We start from the raw sequence: 18,095 nt of genomic DNA, 5'->3' as shown, positions 1-18,095 counted from the left end.
AGCAGGTAACGGAAAACACCCTATGCAAACACAAAAATCCAAGATAACATTGTAGAGGGTGGATTTGAAGAGAGAAAGTTAACCGTGATAAGAATGGGAAAATTTGACTTTTGATACCGAATCAATAATATTGTGTTTTGCTGAAGAGGAAGAGCAGCGACTTGTGAGTGTGAGCGCTTCATTTTCTTTTCTTTTTTTCTTGCTTTACTTCATTTCCCCTCGAGATTAAGACCATTCATAGAACTTCATAGACCGTTCACACACCTTTGGGATTGGGTTAGATAGATTGTAGAGTTTGGGAGGAGAAAGTGAACGCGAAGTAAGAATTACTTTTTATGTTAAAGGGATATTTAGTTGAGATGGGGCTTCAGGTTTCCAACATCTTTATAAAATAATGAAAAACTTCTTATAAAATATTAAAGAGTATCCTATACAATCATAAGAGGAATTCCCAGTTTATTTGGTGAAAATCGATTTTGAAACTGCTGAGATAGGCAAAAACAACGAAGTCCTAATAAAAAGGTGGGATTCGCATCTATGGGGGAAAAGAGAAACGAGAAGGGGAAGGGAGACTGCTATCTTTAAAGAAAAAAAATCTTGATATGTTTAGTATTCTGAGTATACTCAATCAATAAGATTATGCGATGTGAGTACAACATACTTCATACTTCATTTGACATTGCGGTGAAAATCTGTTTTACTGCAACTATTATGTGTTAACATTCTTTTTATATATTTGACTGGAATTATGCTGGGTTTTTTTTTCTTAGAAAATTGTGGACAATTTTTGAAATCACTTTTACCAATTTCCTCTCCATATTATTTTTGAAAGAGGAAACTAGAAAAAAAAAACAAATATTGATTTTTTTTTTTTTTTTTTACGGCAGTGTGCATTTCATTTTGACGTAGTCGTTACAATGATTACGAAATTTCACAGATACCGAGGTAAACGTAATGTTCCGCATCACCTAATCACCGTACATAGAACACGCCGGTAAATGCACATATTCTGTGCATATCTACACACTACATTTGATTTAATTTTGAATGCAGTCAATAAGATCCATAATCATATTTGCCAATCATATATTGCGCAAATGTAAATCAGCACTTCTTACCGATACAGTGTACCACAAAATCCATACCATGACCCACATAATATTATTTGCAACAAGAGGAATTTAGCAATGTGAACTTGTCCTTGCTACTCTGATATATCATCAGGATTAATGTCTTATGCGGATATTAAATTACTTGTAAATGGATTATATCTGACATTTTGATGCTTTCGAACCAGGCTAGGACCATCCGGTAACGTGCACTGATCTTTCGCATAAAATGCATAATTTGATTGCAAATGATGAATCTGCATTCAAATCATTTATTCTATCACTGAGTACACTATCTCTTACAGTTCACACACACAGTCACACACACACGCTCACACATTCAAACATGCATACACACAAACCAGCACATCTTCATTATTCGTTTGTTTTTCCCCGCTCTTCCCCATGGCGCCGTGGTTCAAGTATTTGCGTGTTCCGTTCAGTTCTTCTCATTTCCTTTCTCCTCCTCCCATTTCCTATTCCTCCTCCTTCGCCTCCTCCTCCTTTCCCCTCCTCCTTTCCCCTCCTCCTTCTCCTCCTCCACCCCTCCTCCTCCTCCTCTTTATCTTCTTCATCCCGTTTCTCCAGCTCCCTCATTATTTTTGTCCATATCCCCCATATCACCCCGTCTCAAACGTTGCTCCTTGCAAACAATTAACGGAACGATCGAAAACCAGTCTAGACAAAGTCGAATAGATCATAAGTGGTACAAGAGAGGGCGTTCCAGCGAATAACACCGCTGCTGCCCAACTCGCGCCCCTCGCTTTTCCCAGCACTCCCATCAACAACAATAGCAGACGATGCGAAGTACCCAGTGTGATCGGACGTACGAACTTGCACTGCATTCCTAGGAATGGATTACCGCTACTCGCTGCGAGAAAAGCCTAATTTCCTTGCGGGAATGTAAATACCCTACAGCAACGCGTTCAGGTAACTACGGTTTTAATTTTTTTTTCAACTATAGGTCTTTATCATCTATGAATGACTGTAATCTTAATTTTGTCTGTAATTGCACGTAATTTTTAAACGACAACGTATTGCGATGGAGGTGTCATCTCATAGTGTTTTCTGTTTATTTCGATGTCCACTATGAGTATTGTTCAGAGGAGTTTAGGTATTCGGTGAAAAGAGCTTTAGTCTTTTTCAGGCTCCGTCACGCATTTCTGCAATTTCTGTTCAATGTGTAATCTCGTTAATGCCCAGTCCAGTCATAATCCTATTACACATGATAGCTTGACACCCCAAAATAATCCTGAATGAAGTGGCATCAATATACACGCGAGTGACTCCAATCCCCTATCGAGGACAGGGCTATAACACCGCAGCGAAGCAATAAGCGGTTGCATCGCCAGAGCTTGGCCGCCTCCAAGCGTCGTCCGCCAATTCATCTATTTACCCTTAGAAAAGAAGGACGCATGCTCATCATTTTTTTTTTTTTTTGTAATGAAGACATTATGTTTGTACGAATTTCTACATTATTTGTCATCCCTACTGTGAAACATGATTTATGTATAGTCGCATGCTTATTTCAAGAGCTGCATGTAGGCCTACGTGCGTAGCCCCTAAACTGTCAAATAAATTGTGGAACTTTAAATCAAATCAAGGGTGTTCCTTTTGATGACATGTTCGTTAAAGTATCAAGTGCATCGGGAGCTTTTGCAGGGTAGTAGAATATTTCTGTATATATATATACGGTTTACGTGGACTGCAAAGAGTTAGAGAATTTTCGGTTGAGGCTTAAATATATGCCATTCCATCGCACCATGCTTTTCAAACAATTAATTTACGGTCAGAAATTGGATGGGGGATCTGTTAACTAGCCCGAGTTAGACGAGTTCTCCAGTCTCCCTCGTGGTAGCACAAACGCACTGCACCACGCTGTCATCTTCTTGATGATAATACACAATCACGTCGGCATGTTTTGCCGCCTTTGAATATCTCTTGTTTTACTGTAGCTTACTTAAAACCAGACGCATCCATGCATCTGGTTTAGAAACATTCTCTTTTATCACTGTATAGGATTTCTTTTCACGTGTTAAGAAATATAGAGTGTGCAAAGACATGAGTGCATTCGTGTGATGATAATGATAAAATTGAGCTGACGAAGGAGGAATCGCACGTCGAAAATTCCTACTCATAACAATCACTTTTCTTTACCAGACAGCTTACTCCAGCAAGAGTCGGGGGGGGGGGGGGGACACTTACGCCTTGAGTACCCTACATCTTATGGACATGAAAAACCAATCTCCTTCCGTTTGTACCACACTAGATATATATTTAGGCATTATATAGGCAAATAGTGCCCGGATGTCAGTTAGGCCATATAAGGAAATACATTCGTGTGAAAACGAAAGACTTCGAAACTGCGTACGTGGCAAAACGAATAACTGCCGACTCCCCAGGAAATTCGCTCGATAATAGCATCATTGTAGTCAGTAAGAATTAGCACAGGTTGACGGACGTGTTCACACTGGTGATCTGTTTGTTTTGATAGGAATGACACATATTTTTTCCATAATCATCATAAATCATAGTCTCAATTCAAAAGGTAGGCAAATTCTATACAATTATTGTATAATAATCACGTTTAGGGAGTTAAAAAAACCTTCAGTATTTCCATGGTTTTAGACATAGAGCACCGATCGCAGAGCATAACGAGTCTATACATATTGCAACCCCTCCCCCCAAAACACACACACACACACACACACACACACATATATACACACACGCACACACACACATATACACACACACACACACGTTCCCTTTCATCTCCCAACAGCTCACAACGCCCAACATGCCAAGAAATTAATGCATGGATTTCAGACGTTGAGGCATGTAGGCCTACATTTACTACATCGAGATTGGTAACTCGTTATTTCTTTTTTTTCCATCAGAAATGATTCGCGTGTGTCTTGAACAATCCGTTATACAGGTGTTCTCATAGTCAACGAGACTCGTGTCATGCATTCCGACGACAATACTGGTATGGTATATTGCTCGTGTGCACGTGCGTGACACCTTGCATTATCATGGCGGTGCGTCCCAAACTTGGAACCAATTTTCCAAAATTCTGGTCGCAAAGAGATAGCAGATTCCATGTATTTTGCCTCCATATTAGAGAGGCTGCGTACTCTATGTTTTATCTCGTAAGTTTCTTTTTTAAGTGTGTGTGTTTTCTGTTTGTTTGTCCAGATTGGATGTTCAATTATAGGATCATGTTCTAATGATATACATATTAAAGATTATTGTGATTTTTTTGGCAAAGAGAGGCTAGAAAGTAGCTAGGTCCATATTCACCGCGTATTCATAATGTATTTCAATTTCTAGATACATTTCTTTCAAAGCACGATGACAAATATGCATTTAAAACACTCAAAATCACAATAAAAAAATGAACAGATATTCAGTGAAAGCGTGTGCATTATTTTACGTTTTACATTACAATTTATACCTTTTACAAACTGTGTTGTCTCTTCCATGTGAAAACTGTTCGTAGATTTATTTCATTTTTTTTTTTTTTTGTATGTGTCCCACTGTTTGCACTTTCCGCCCTCTATGCCGTGAAGCCATAAGGCAGAAACGTCAGCAATTTGATTGACGTCGAATACTTCTGTGGAGAAGGGGCTAAATGGGGACAAATGCACACCTAACCTATACATAGCACGATTCAGTCGTTTAGGTAACCATCTGCCTTTTGTGCCCTTACTTACACCATTTTGCCGGGACCAATCTAAAGAAGACGAAAATACCTCGCGTGCGAATCCCGTGTAGTGACAAATTGGAGAAAAGGTGATATTTGAGTAGAAAGCGCTTCGCTGCTGTAAATGAGAGTGGTGTACGTGTTGGCATCCTGTGCGATAGTGCACTCATATTCTTTCACATTTCCCTGTCAGTTTGTGTTTGGTTCTATGGCTTCTTTCTGCGCCGCCCCCTCCCCTGTCTCTTTTAAATACCTACTCTACTCTCTTCACTTCGCGTTTTGTGACCAAGCTACGGGGCTGAGCATTCAAAGACGATTGAATTAGTAAGACTATCAGCTGATGGGCGCCATTCCAACCCCGCTTCACTGTGAACTCTTATGAGTGTGTATAACTATAATGCCCTGTTACATGCTGTGAAGTTACTCTACGAAATTCTTCTATAAAAAAAAGATTTATAAACAATAGCGATAACAGCAGTTCTTATGTATGATATCAGATTTGAATTTTGCGCCACCTTTTTTTTTTTTTTTTTGGTGGTGGGTATGTGTCGTGATGTTAATCTCTGAGGATATTCTGCTAAGTAGAGTTTGAACAACAACAACGCCCCACAATGAATACCATTGCCGCCAGTATATCGTACACGCGTGAATACAATTCTACAGCAGTGATAAATGCCTACCCCGGAGCCGAATTGCCACATAGTGCGCTCCACTTACTTGAATAAAAGAGTTCGTCTCGAATAGAAGAATCCGGGAAACCTATGCGTCGCCTGTCGCTGAGGCATTTGGGGTCGTGACATGAATGTGTACACGTGGGACTTCATCTTACGCAACTGCACTCTTGTCGTCTCGCATTCGTGAACTAGGCCCAAAAACACCGCCAAGCGGGTTTCTATGGTTCATGGCGGATTATTTATCGACAACATTGTTGTCCGCAGAAGAATTTGGCATCGATTCCCGCCATACTCACGACAGACCAAATTTCCGAAGCTTGTAGCTGGGATTACGCAACGACGTATGTCACGTGAGTTGAATGAACTATTAGAGACACATTTTGAGAGATATAGACAAAGATAGATGAGAAAGGAAGAGAAAGATAGAGATAGATAGCTAGATATTAGGGGGCGGGGGAGAGTCATTAGCTGGAGAGATAAGGCCCAGAGATCTGAGGAAAAAGACGATTACTTTTTGTAGTCGTTTCACTTTTTTTTTCAAATTTTCAGTGCTTCCTATTTCCTAACGGGATTAAATGTTATACATTCATCGCTCTTAAGCGTTAATGTTTAGCATTCGCCAGACCAAAGAAACTCGAAAAATCCGTATAATCATCATGAAAAAAAGCACAAATCTATGTTTGCTGCGTGCAGAATGTGTGTGTATGTGCTATGAATATTAAATGCAGTATAATATGCTCATCCGCGTTCGTGTATGTTGGTATATTATTATGCATGACAGTGATGCATGTATTTCTATTTACGAGTATTAGGCTGAAAGCATCCTTCCCCATACACTATAAATTTCATTATTGTGTCTGTAACAAATATAATGCTACACAAGCAGAAGAAACACAACAACAAGTAAACAAACACTTCGGCAAACACGAAATTACCGCAGGACTTCTCGGACACTGGTTTGAGTTTTTACTACCCTGGTAATTCCAGCTGGCAACCTTTTGCTATCACTAATACATATATAGGCTCACACACACACACACGCACACACACACGCAAACAAACAAACGCGTAAAATTACACCTGTTTGATTACCCCTTGTACATGATGAGTAATGTTGACTGGCGAAGGGCAACAGGTGTCATGTATCATAAGAGAGGCATTAAAGAAAGCTACAGTCCATATCGATCGGTAGAGTATGTCATTGATATGATTACCGCCACACACGTTCAATGCCATTCATGACTGATGCGCACGTTGTATACATGTACTTCATCGCTACGCAGACAATATACATTTCGGCATGCCAAAGTTACATCGTCATTCAGCAAATGACGACAATACAATCGAACGTATAAATTGATAGAAGGATACTAGTGTAGATAGGTATGTAGCTAGACAGGATGACTGATCGATAGATAGATAAATTGACAGGCAGACACAGCGACACAGACAGCCAGGCAGACAGATGGATGAATTGATGGAAAAACAGATGGACATACCGACGAAACGGGAGGGACAGACAGAGGGGGAAATAGAGGGAAGGAGATCTCATCTGAAGGCTTTCTATCCGTTATTCAGCATTGCGTTGAGACAGATTTGACCTTGGAATGTTCGATGACTAAAGTGACAGCGCGTAGTCATTTCGCAGTGTATGTATTTGTATGGGATATTTTACGGCCTCCTATATATAAGCATACTAGACTGACGAGGGACGAATAGTATGCATCGAAGGTTTATCTGTCTGCATCTGAGCAATCGCGTCGAGTATTTTGAGATAGGTCTGTCTATAAATCAGCAAATTTTCAGAGGCCCTCATCTTCAAAACGCTCCTGGGAAGGTTGGGGGGGGGGTGGTAAAGGAGAAATGTCCCCTCATTGCTATCCAACTAGGTAGGGAAAGATGACGTGTCACCCTGATTTATACATCACGACACTCCTGATGAATTAACATTTTGAGGAACAAACAAATACATCGCCCCGGAGCAAACGCAAGATCAATAAAATATGCTAATTTCTTCAGCATTTATATTGAGATATAGAGATTGATATATTCTTTTGGAATTCTTTGTCTTCTTTGTTTCATTCTAATTTGAATGTTTGCGACTTTGTACTTACTTACTGCCCGTTATGCCACAGGCACGTAGGGCAGCAACAAAAGTCCACCATTTGGCTCTGTCCATGGCCAGGCGCTGTAGTGTCCCCCAGGTATGGTTCAGGTCCCTCATCTCTCTCTCCACAGTTCTTCTCCATGTGTTTTTGGGTCTCCCCCTCTTCCTCCTCCCTTTTGGGGGTCATTTCATGAAGGAACATGTCGGATAAAATGTCCGACAAGTCAATTATAACCGACAAGTTCAGAGAAATCAGCCAATCAGACTAAAGAATTTCTCAAAACTTGTCGGATATAATTGACTTGTCAGATATTTTATCCGACAAGTTCCTTCATGAAATGCCCCCCTGGAGTCCAGTAAAGTGCTGTCTTGGTAATGTTGTCCTGTTCTTTCCGGAGCACATGACCAATCCATCTCCAGCGCCTTCTTTGGATGATTGTGTCCATGCATTCCAACTGGCATGGTGTTTGTCTTCATTTGATATTGTATTTGGCCAAAATATGCGATAAATTTTCCTCAGTGATTTGTTATGAAAAACTGACAGTTTTTAAATGTCGCTCTTTGTCATCCTCCAGCATTCTGATCCATACAGGAGAATTGAGAGAACACAGTTTTGATAAATCATTGACTTGGTTTTGGTGCTGAACTGCTGAGATTTCCAACTGGGATTCAGCATAGAGAATGCGGCAGTCCTTGCTTTATTCATGCGGTTTTTAATGTCTACTCCTGCACCTCCATCATGTGTTACCGTACTTCCAAGATAAGTGAATTCATCTGTTGTTGGAAGATCTTCTCCATTAGCCTGTGTACTTTGAGGGTTTTGAACATTGAGTGTCATTACTTCTGTTTTCCTGTGATTGATCTTCAAACCAATTTCTTGTGCAAAGTCAGTAAGGCGGGATGTCTTCTCCTGCATATGTTGGCGAGTATGAGACACTAGAGCCTGATCGTCTGCAAAGTCTATTAGGTCCTCAAGTGTTGAAAGGAGTGTCCACCTAATGCCTCTTTTCTGATCTGCAGTAGTCCTAAGACTATTCAAGCGACTTTGTGTATTATGTATATTTTCATTTTTATATTTCGTAATTGATAATAACAAAGAATGAAGTAAATGAAATGAACTGAACTGCATTCTTTGTCTGCTAACAAATCCAACGCATATTTTGACTCGAACATTTTTGTGTATAGTGTTTGCTCCAAGAATTGCCTATTTTCTCTCTCTCTATGATAGAGTGTTTTTGGATGGTCTGTCATTTTACTAGGGGCCTCCTTTGTGATGTCACGGTTGATTTATGACGGCTACTCGACATAATGCACTGTCGTGACATAAAGTGGTATGGCGGGAGAATAAAGGGTGATATTAATGGCGTGTTGGGCATTAACCCATTTAGAAGTCATCATTACAAAGCATCGTTCGCATTAACTCTTTCATGCAAACATGTCTCCCATGATGGAGACACATTAATTCTGTTTATCATCATCAATGAACATCACTAGGCAGAGAGCCGTGACTGAATAGCCGGGATGTTTATTTACGTCATGATAGCAGGGGTGTTTAATGAAGAATATTTAAGTCGAACTTAAGTTAAGATCCAATTAAAATCATGGTATGCCCTTAGTTTGTCTTTTCAGTTTTATCTAATGTTTTTAGAATCCACTTCAAATTTTTATTTAAATTAACAGAATAATCCTTTGTCTCTTTCTTTATTTTGATAATTCCTATATGAAAAAGTCTGGAAAATGTACATTCCCATATTTGTTTGAAAGTTAGAATATTATTGAAGTTACGCACAGCCTAACATAATCTTAAGTAGATTTTTAAACTTTAAGGTCGAATTCAATTCTTTGTGAAACACTCCCTGGCATTGTTCTACCCGTAGATGTCGCTCTATGTATCCTTCAGTGTCTCCTCGCGTTGGTTGGTAGCTCCATGGTTCTCCTGATGAACTGATGAGCTACATGTACTCTGTTCGCCCCAATTATCTATCTGATCAGGTATTGCTTAATGTGCGAGCTCAATCCATCTCGCTGCTCCACGTTCTTATTCCCACATTACCACTCAACACACAACTGACCTTGGGACTGTACTGTAGCAGAGTCTGTGTGTGACGCGTTGCGGTTGAATGGGGGTAGGGTGCGGTATTCCAAGAAAGACTGTTATTAATTAACAGGATATTGTAAATAAACGATGCCATCTTGGCATTATACAACACGTTTTTACTATTCGCTGGTTCCTTCACTTCCATCAGCAATAAAGCAGTGCGAACGGATGAGACAAATGCGTCGGTAAAAATCTGGTGATCAGCCTGTTGTTACTTTCATTCTTGACTTTGAACGAGGGAGAGTACGAAGTATGAAGGTCAATCGATACACGCAAACCATGCAAAATGTTCAAAATATTCGAGATATAGATAATTTTAGGTGACTTCACAGAAACAATCGTATTCGTTCTGCAAGATGTGAAGGTAATCTAACCATAGTGCTATTAATACGTCTACAAAACACACACACACACACACATACACACGCACGCACTTTGTGTAGTGTGTTCTTGTACTTATGCTTTTAATTTGTTTGCCCTAGCAAAATTTACTGAGGTAAATTCCGTTACTGAATACACGTATACTAGTACTACCCTGAGCGCAAAGTGAAGCAAACTTTGCCAATTGTGAAAACTGGCGTTTAGTGTTTCCCCATTTTCCATCACAAACCCTAAACTTTCAGCAAACCAAATCTTTATTCTTCTCAAGTTTGCAATTTCAATAATTTGAGTCGTTATATTGCAATTCTCAATGCTATTCCTTCCATTCTATCTCATGTGCTTTCATCAATTGGCCTTTTAGTCGAGGTTTAGGTGAAATTCTGAATCAGGCTATCATTCTCATCTCTTTCGAGACTGGCTTTCGTTACCGCTGCTAAATTTCAGGGAAACAAATCAACACTCTGAATTATCGGATTAAAACTGTGTTTTTTTACTTGCAACATTCAAGCTATTCCAGTCTATTGCTGTAGAGCTGCGCTGCCAACTGCCATTAGTGATGATGTATACCCTTGCACATGTTGCACAAGTTATGTGATATGTGGATCTGTTTGATTGCCTCATATCCTTCTGTCTGTCTGTCTGTCTGTCTCCATGATGTCTGTCTCTGGATTTGGGAGGTCCAAGATTTCAAGTAGAAGCTATCCAGAGTAAGGTACTATTCCGTATATGTCCAGTACCTGCCTATCAACAAACAGACTACTTATACCCCACGTATAAAGTCTGAGCGCATCGATCCGTGCTAAGAACCTCTTGTCGGGAACCAAGTGGCCATGGCGAGGTGTCATGCTGCCCCGAGCAAGAAAGATGGCGCGCCTTTTATCCCGCTATCCATCCTTTGAGGACCGGACAATCCTCAACCACACAACCCACACAACCCCTCAATTTTCGTGCTAATTACAAGCCAGTGCTCTGTTGATAACTTTCATCAAACTCTATAGGGTCCTACCTTGTGTGACTATTGAACGATTGCCGGCACAGTTGATCATTATGCCGGAAGTCATCTTTCTTCGCCACATACCGGTTTATTCATCTTGACGTCATGACCTGTAAAACAGCCAGCGATATACAGTCTTCCCTCGCGGCTAAGCCAAGGTTGACTCCGGAGAAGTTCGTTTGAAAGTCATGGGAAATCCCCCCTTTGGAACCGATAACAACATGGCTTGCTGAAGACTGTCTGTTGCGTTACGTAAGTTTGAGGCATGACGGGTCTTCAGGCGGGAAGGACATTCACGGTTCTTAGTTTGTAATAAATCTGTACATCTACGTCAGGCTTTACGTCGTCTTGAGGTATCGGAATCACGTGACTCCCGATGTAAACATTCCTAACATTCATGTGAGTCTGTTGTAGAAGTAGATGTGTTCAAGTATCATTCTGAGCCTAGGAACTGGCTGCGTTGGTTACCGATTGCAAACTGCTGAGGCTAATTCTCTTCGGTCTGTTTGAAGACACAACGAAGACATTTCTTCTGGTAAGTTGCACATGCCTCCTTTAAGCGTTAAGGTTGTCTTTTTTTTTTAATAGTGGTCGTTGTAAACGAAGCGTCTTCGAAATTTAATACACTCGTACATTGGGGTATGTATAACCCGCTTCACCCCATCCGAAACTCATGTAACAAAATGACGATATTCATTGTCAATCAAATTGCACACCTGGTATCAATTGGCAAGCTGGTATAAGAGTTCTCAAAGAAAAAAAAAAACCCACCAAAAACCAGAAAGGCAAGGAGAAACAAAAGTATGAAATGTCTTTGGTGAATAGAAAGAAAGAATTTCACAAATTGTATCTCTTTGATGTTGAGTTAGAAAGATGTTGCAGAGACGTTTCTGACGATTTTCAGATATTGGGATTGACAGTGTAGGTCTTTGCCTTGAGGGGCGAGCGTTATATTCGCAAAAAGAGTTGACACCAGTTAACCCTTTGGAGACCTCGTTGCACCCCTATAGCACCCCGATATCCCTGTGGAGCACTCCGGCCGTGGCCGATACCCATGAGATGCGTACGACTGAAAATAGTTACCGACTTGAACGTGGCATTTTTCTTTCCTGTTTTGTTCTCGAAAATCTCAGTTTTCAGGACCTTTTTTGTTGTTGTTGAAATGACATTCACAATGGGTATGATTTCTTTTTAAAGTGCTGCTTGAATTCTGATAAAGATTTGTCGATACGACAAATAGGATATTCTCTGAAGCGCAACTACACACTGTGATGAAATTTAGGACAAGTCGCTTAAAAGACGACCACGTACGAATTCTTGAATATTTTGATAAATGTATGTGATCGTCATCGCTGGATTGGAATATTTCACCCAACCGTGATGTCAAGGTAAACATATACACTGAGAATTGTACAAAATTTTACTCTTTGATAGCAGTACACATTCCCTCTATCTTATGCCTGCGAGTGGCATTGGTCTTGTTCTAACCTCTGAAAGAGATTTAATTCGAGAGTTAATTCTACTAGTAGATGGCAATATGTGAAATTCTCTTTTACGTTGCGTTCAATTTGTTGTGTTATTGTGACGTTATGAAATGATGAGGCCTTTAATTCCCATCCATCAATGATGACACAGTGATTCCAAAAAGAGCTCTGAGTATCTTTTATTGAGAAAAAAAAGTATATTTCAAAAACTTCTGACAAGATTGTGCAATTTCCATAGACCCACCCATGCACGTGCAGTGATAATATTTCTACGTTCGGCTAATATAAATATAATGTGAACTCAAGTTGATACTGTACTACGTATCATGCAGGAAAGTGCCACTTTAATGTGCCCGCTATCTGTTGAACTTCGTGGAAATTTTGATGTAATCTGGAAAGGGAGCGATTTGTTCCTGTAACAATATCTGAATAAAAAGTGACTATAAGACTACTGATGCACAAGAAGTTTACACGTTCCGTGGTGATCTTATACGTATGTACCTTTCGCTAATCGTTGACTTCACCTATCCTATGTTGGCCGCCACATCCTGTTCTCACTTTTCTTTTGTCTTCAAAATGTTTTTACCAGCATGTTTCCTCTTATACCCCTTGGTATCCCGAGAGACAAGGAAATGTGTCTTTTCTGCATGTTCACTTGATAGTTTTAAGGCGTCAGATAATTTCCTTGAGGAAACTTTGCCTCTTGCACAAGATGAACTTTGCTTTGCAGGACGCTCAAAGCGACTGATCAGCAAAAGTGTCATTGTCTTGCTCTTACCAATTATTTTGATGGCTTATTCTTTCTTTTACTCAATGACGGTTTAGGAATAAGATTAAACATGAATAATCCAATAACATAATTTGAAAGACGGTGAAATTGCCAAGTATGGCGAGCCCCATTTTTCTCTGTGACTGCGTTTAAAGATTACCAACCATGTTGATTTTTCTAGCTCTATACCCACAGCTGAAAAGGTATGATCTCATTCGATGTGGCCGAAAAATAATATTGCCACAATGACGGTATGATTCACATGGGAATTTGCAAGCAGGGGTAAAGGTGCGCCCGAAAAAGAATATGATACCGATTGTACTACAGATACAAAGAAAACGCCAGGGAATGTCCCCATAACGGCTTTGGACATCTCGGAAAGAATGGAGAAGGGTATTTGAAGGCGTGTACGCCATTCACTCGACGCAATGTGCGAGAATTTTGAATGACTTCCGTCAACAGACGATCGCTGTCAAGACGTCTGTAAATGCCCTATCCCAATTGTACTTCCATTTGAAGACGAAAAAAAAAAAAGGTCTTCGTTTGTGCATGTGAATTGGATGAGTCAACATTCCAGTTTGCACACGTGTATAATGTTTTCTAACACCATCGGTACACGGCGTCTCTGGAGAGCCACTCTATATCCGCTTCGTGTACACTTATTTTAGGCACTCGAGAGTTGTCTAATTCTATACAGGGAGGTGAGACCCTCCCTGTTCTATAAGACTGTCGCAAACATTTTCGTTGCGTCTTGGCAAACAAGCAGGTGGTCTTGGGAAAGAGAAAACAGGAAGAAAATTGTACCGTTTTTTGTCTGTATGATACATGATTGTATAGGACATCAACCCTGTCAAGTCAATCATCAATACACTGTCAATTAACATTTGCTCAGTTTGTCTGCGACGAGACGTCGTGCAATCAATGTTTTAGTGATCAAATATTTGCAGTTTAAAATTTCGGTTCACAATTACTGTCCTTATATCGTCCTTTGTTTTCTCCCAGAAAATTCTGAAATATGATCTCTTGCCAGTGCTGCTTAGAGAGAGTATCGTTGGAAATGTCAAAAGATGTTTTCTTTTTTTTTTTTTTTCATGTGCAATACAAAAGCTAAAAGGTATTTGGCAGTGTTTTGTAGAAAATTATTGAAATTTGATCAAAAGCGAGTGGTTCTTGCAGCAAAAGATAAAAGAATAACGCCGATTTAACTCGGCTCCACAACGTGATGGAAAAGTGCCTTTGTGTGTGTGTGTGTGTGTGTGTGTGCGTGTGTGTGCGTGTGTGTGTGTATGTGTGTGTTTGTGTGTGTGTGTGTGTGCGTGTGTGTGTGTGTGTGTGTGTATGTGTTTGCATGTGTTGCCGATGTTTTCGTTTTGATTGAGAGTACATCCCAGGGGGATCCAATCGAGCGATTGTTGGGTCCAAGAATGAAATTACGGGTAATCAATACTGCCCGTCAGGGCGTGTCGTCTGCTCAGAATTATAGAAGGCATTCGTTTTGCCTGCATTTTTATGTTTTGATTAACACAGTGATAAAGAGGATCATGTGGAGACGATGGATTTCTACGAGAGACGAAAGTCGAGGCGCAGGAATGAATTTGAGAAGATTTTAGACATGCGTCTTGTACGAGCAGCTTTATATTCTTCATGTTCTTCAGCTTGTGTGTGTGTAGTTTTTAAATGAAAAATTCATTCACATTGGGCAACATCGCGCCCTCATTACGCCGAACCGCATAACTTCGAAACCGCTGCGCATACAAATATTTCATGCCAACGAGTAAAGCACATGGGAGCCACGGCGACCTTCGCGCGGTAAAGATGATAGCCCGGTAAATATTGATTGCCAGTGTTGTGAAAGCGTGATGCGCCTCTGTCTATGCTAATAGGGGAAATTGGCGCCAGTGCGCCGTCACGGCGTGCGCATGTGCAAAAAAAAAAAAAGAAAAAAAAAGACAACAACAACAACAACAATAGCAACAACACCCCCCCCACACACACACACATACAAAACAACAAACAAAAACAAATTAACAAACAAAACATAATGAATAAAATGTAAGGTATCAGAACGGGTGCTGTTTGTTATTCCGAAGGTTCGATATTCCGAAGGTTCGTTATTCCGAAGGTTCGTTAATCCGAAACACGCAAATTCCCTATACCTAGAGGTTCGTTAATGCGAAAATGAAAAAGAGTTCGTTAATCCGAACATTTGTGGCGTTATTCCTAAGGTTCGTTATTCCGAAGACTTGTTCATCCGAAAATGAAATTCGGAAAAACGAACCTTCGGAATAAGGAATCTTCGGACTGAAGAGCCTTCGGAATAACGAACCTTCGGAATAACGAGCTGTAACCATCAGAACAGTCTATGCAGCATAAAGCAATTATAGTTACAGCTCTCAGTGGCTAAGTGGCATTATAGATACTGTTCTGTTCATAACAAATCTCTAACATCAAATAAATGAAAACACCGTTTTATAATGGAGTTATTATACATGGCTTTATAATGCTTGAACTCTCTTTTAGTCTTTAGAGTTGTTTTTGTTATAGATAGGGCCTATACATCGTCCAAGACACTTATTTCAATATGTCCGATGTAATTTTCTGACACTGCTGCTATGCCACGCTTACTACTTTTTTGTTGAAGTGAGAGGGATAACTTTTGTGTGTGTGTGTGTGTGTGTGTGTGTGATCCTACTTGCATAACTTTCAGTCATTTTATCCCGAGAGGACATTTCAAAGCAATGATGATATCCACGCGATACTGTGTCCAGTATTCAACAAAAATTGAACTTTAATGGTTAAAATATAGTACCACATTTCGCGGAATATGCCGGACATAGCTAGACAGGGAGATCAGACAAAATCTGGATCTATGTGATTAATATTTACTTCAGAGTTAACGGTCCCTGTAATTACAGAGACCTGTGATTGAGAATTACACGGATAAGTATCGAATTTCGAATACAAATATTGAGAATTCCCATTCATGTATACTTGGCATATCTTTCAATGTCCCTCCGTAAAGCGTTTCATCCCCATCCAGTCCAATGTCAAGTGACTCGATGTTTGGGGATAATAAGACCCTCTCCCTGGCAAGGCACCACTTTACCCAAACCTAATTAAAATTCTTAGTGACCTGTGCCATTTCTTACACTGACTTGCACGTGACGCGGGGCCATGGTGTCTATAAAAAAAAAATCTCAAGATATTAATTTTACCCATCTTGCGTTTGTCACGCAATGAAACTGGCAACCGGGAAAATCGCTTTTCCTTTCACTCGCAAAGAAGAATATCCCATATTATCATCATTCGATGTAGCCAATCGCTACTGTTATGCGATGCGCCATGACAACACGCTGTATTACCACGAGCTACATCATAACCCATAACCGTTTAAAACCAAGAATGCTACATCGTTAATCTTGTGCAGTTGTACCGCTTATTTCGTCTCTGCTATCTTTTTCTTCTATCCGGTTACAAATCCATTATCAATATGTAGAGCAGCCCAGCGTGGAAGATCGAAAAACGAAGGAGGCGTGACAAGACAAATTAGCGGACATCAATGACGGAATTCGATATTGTTCTTTCTTTTCATTCATTCTCTTTGACAATGACACGACTCGATATTGATTTTCTTGATTCGCAGAGGATGAATAGGAGCTTATTCTTGACTGCCCTAGGCAGCGTTGCCCTCTTTACGACTGTCGGAATGGTTTCATCTGACGCTGTTTTGTTGAATAAACACTTCTTGTTTGCAATTTATGCATTATCACTTTATCTAACATGTCTTAGCAACCAGTTTAAAAATTGTTGAACACGTACTGTTTGATAAAAAAAAGAGAAAGAAATATTTGTAAACAACAGCCGAATTCGGCTTGGGTTGTTACACCGACATTTTGTAACAACGGGTGATATCGTTTGCAATGAGTATTGCACTATGTAAGATCGAATACCTAACGAGGCACGTCGCGTCATATTACTGACGATCAATAACAAAGGTCCATAACTTTAAAGCCAGCATAGGTTTTGGAGATCACTTCTAAAAGAATAAAAAGGTAATAAAAAGAAAGCAAAGCTTCATATAAAAGATACTATCAGAATAGATCATTCAGAAGATTGTTGTAGAATTATATTTTTCGTAACCAAATTGCAGACATGACTTATTCTGTGTAGGTGGTTATGAAAGATCGCATTTCATTGATTTCGTGTGCGCATGATCATAATAATGATAATACATGTGTGTTTACAGTACACCTGTGTATACATTTCCAGTCTGCTCTTGTAAAGTATACACCAGTACAACAAATATACACTAATTTGTCGTGACCACGTGTCGAAACATAGGTCGCGTCTCTCAATTCACAATGAATTGATATTTGCATTAACAACGTTTTCAGAGCAAATCGTGGGAAACATTTTCGTCCAGACTGAAATACGGCTTCTGGCAAATTTCGCCAGATTTTAAGTGAAGGCATATGATCAATAATATATTCGAATTTCTGACCTACATTCTTCCAAGTGTGCTCGCCAGAAGGCGAAAGTTTCCAACAACTTCTACGTTTGTGACAAGTACTCCAGACATCGTCCGATTTGATATTTTCAAAGTATTGATGCTGGATCTTTTCCAAGATGTTCGATTCTGAACAGGAAACAAAAGTTAACATGCGTGATCGAGATCTCGGTTGTCACTTTAAGATACAGACCATTAGTTCGCTGCCATCCCGAGCTCCCTGTGATGTTTTGGAAATAATGCCTGATAGAGCTAACACCTTGACT

At 40.0% G+C, this 18,095-nt stretch overlaps 1 long non-coding RNA gene across 1 annotated transcript in view; it reads left to right on the top strand.

Moving 5' to 3' along the window:
* The first annotated feature begins 1,920 nt into the window (after positions 1-1,920).
* The window catches only part of LOC140239415 (uncharacterized), a 44,044-nt gene continuing 27,869 nt past the window's right edge, over positions 1,921-18,095 (top strand). Inside the window, exon 1 of the long non-coding RNA XR_011901981.1 lies at positions 1,921-2,039. This is a non-coding gene — a long non-coding RNA (uncharacterized lncRNA). The remainder of the gene's footprint in view (positions 2,040-18,095) is intronic.

Source organism: Diadema setosum, chromosome 16 (assembly GCF_964275005.1).
Source record: "Diadema setosum chromosome 16, eeDiaSeto1, whole genome shotgun sequence".
In the NCBI taxonomy this organism is placed as follows: Eukaryota; Metazoa; Echinodermata; class Echinoidea; order Diadematoida; family Diadematidae; genus Diadema; species Diadema setosum.
This window is presented reverse-complemented; position numbering and strand designations above follow the sequence as displayed.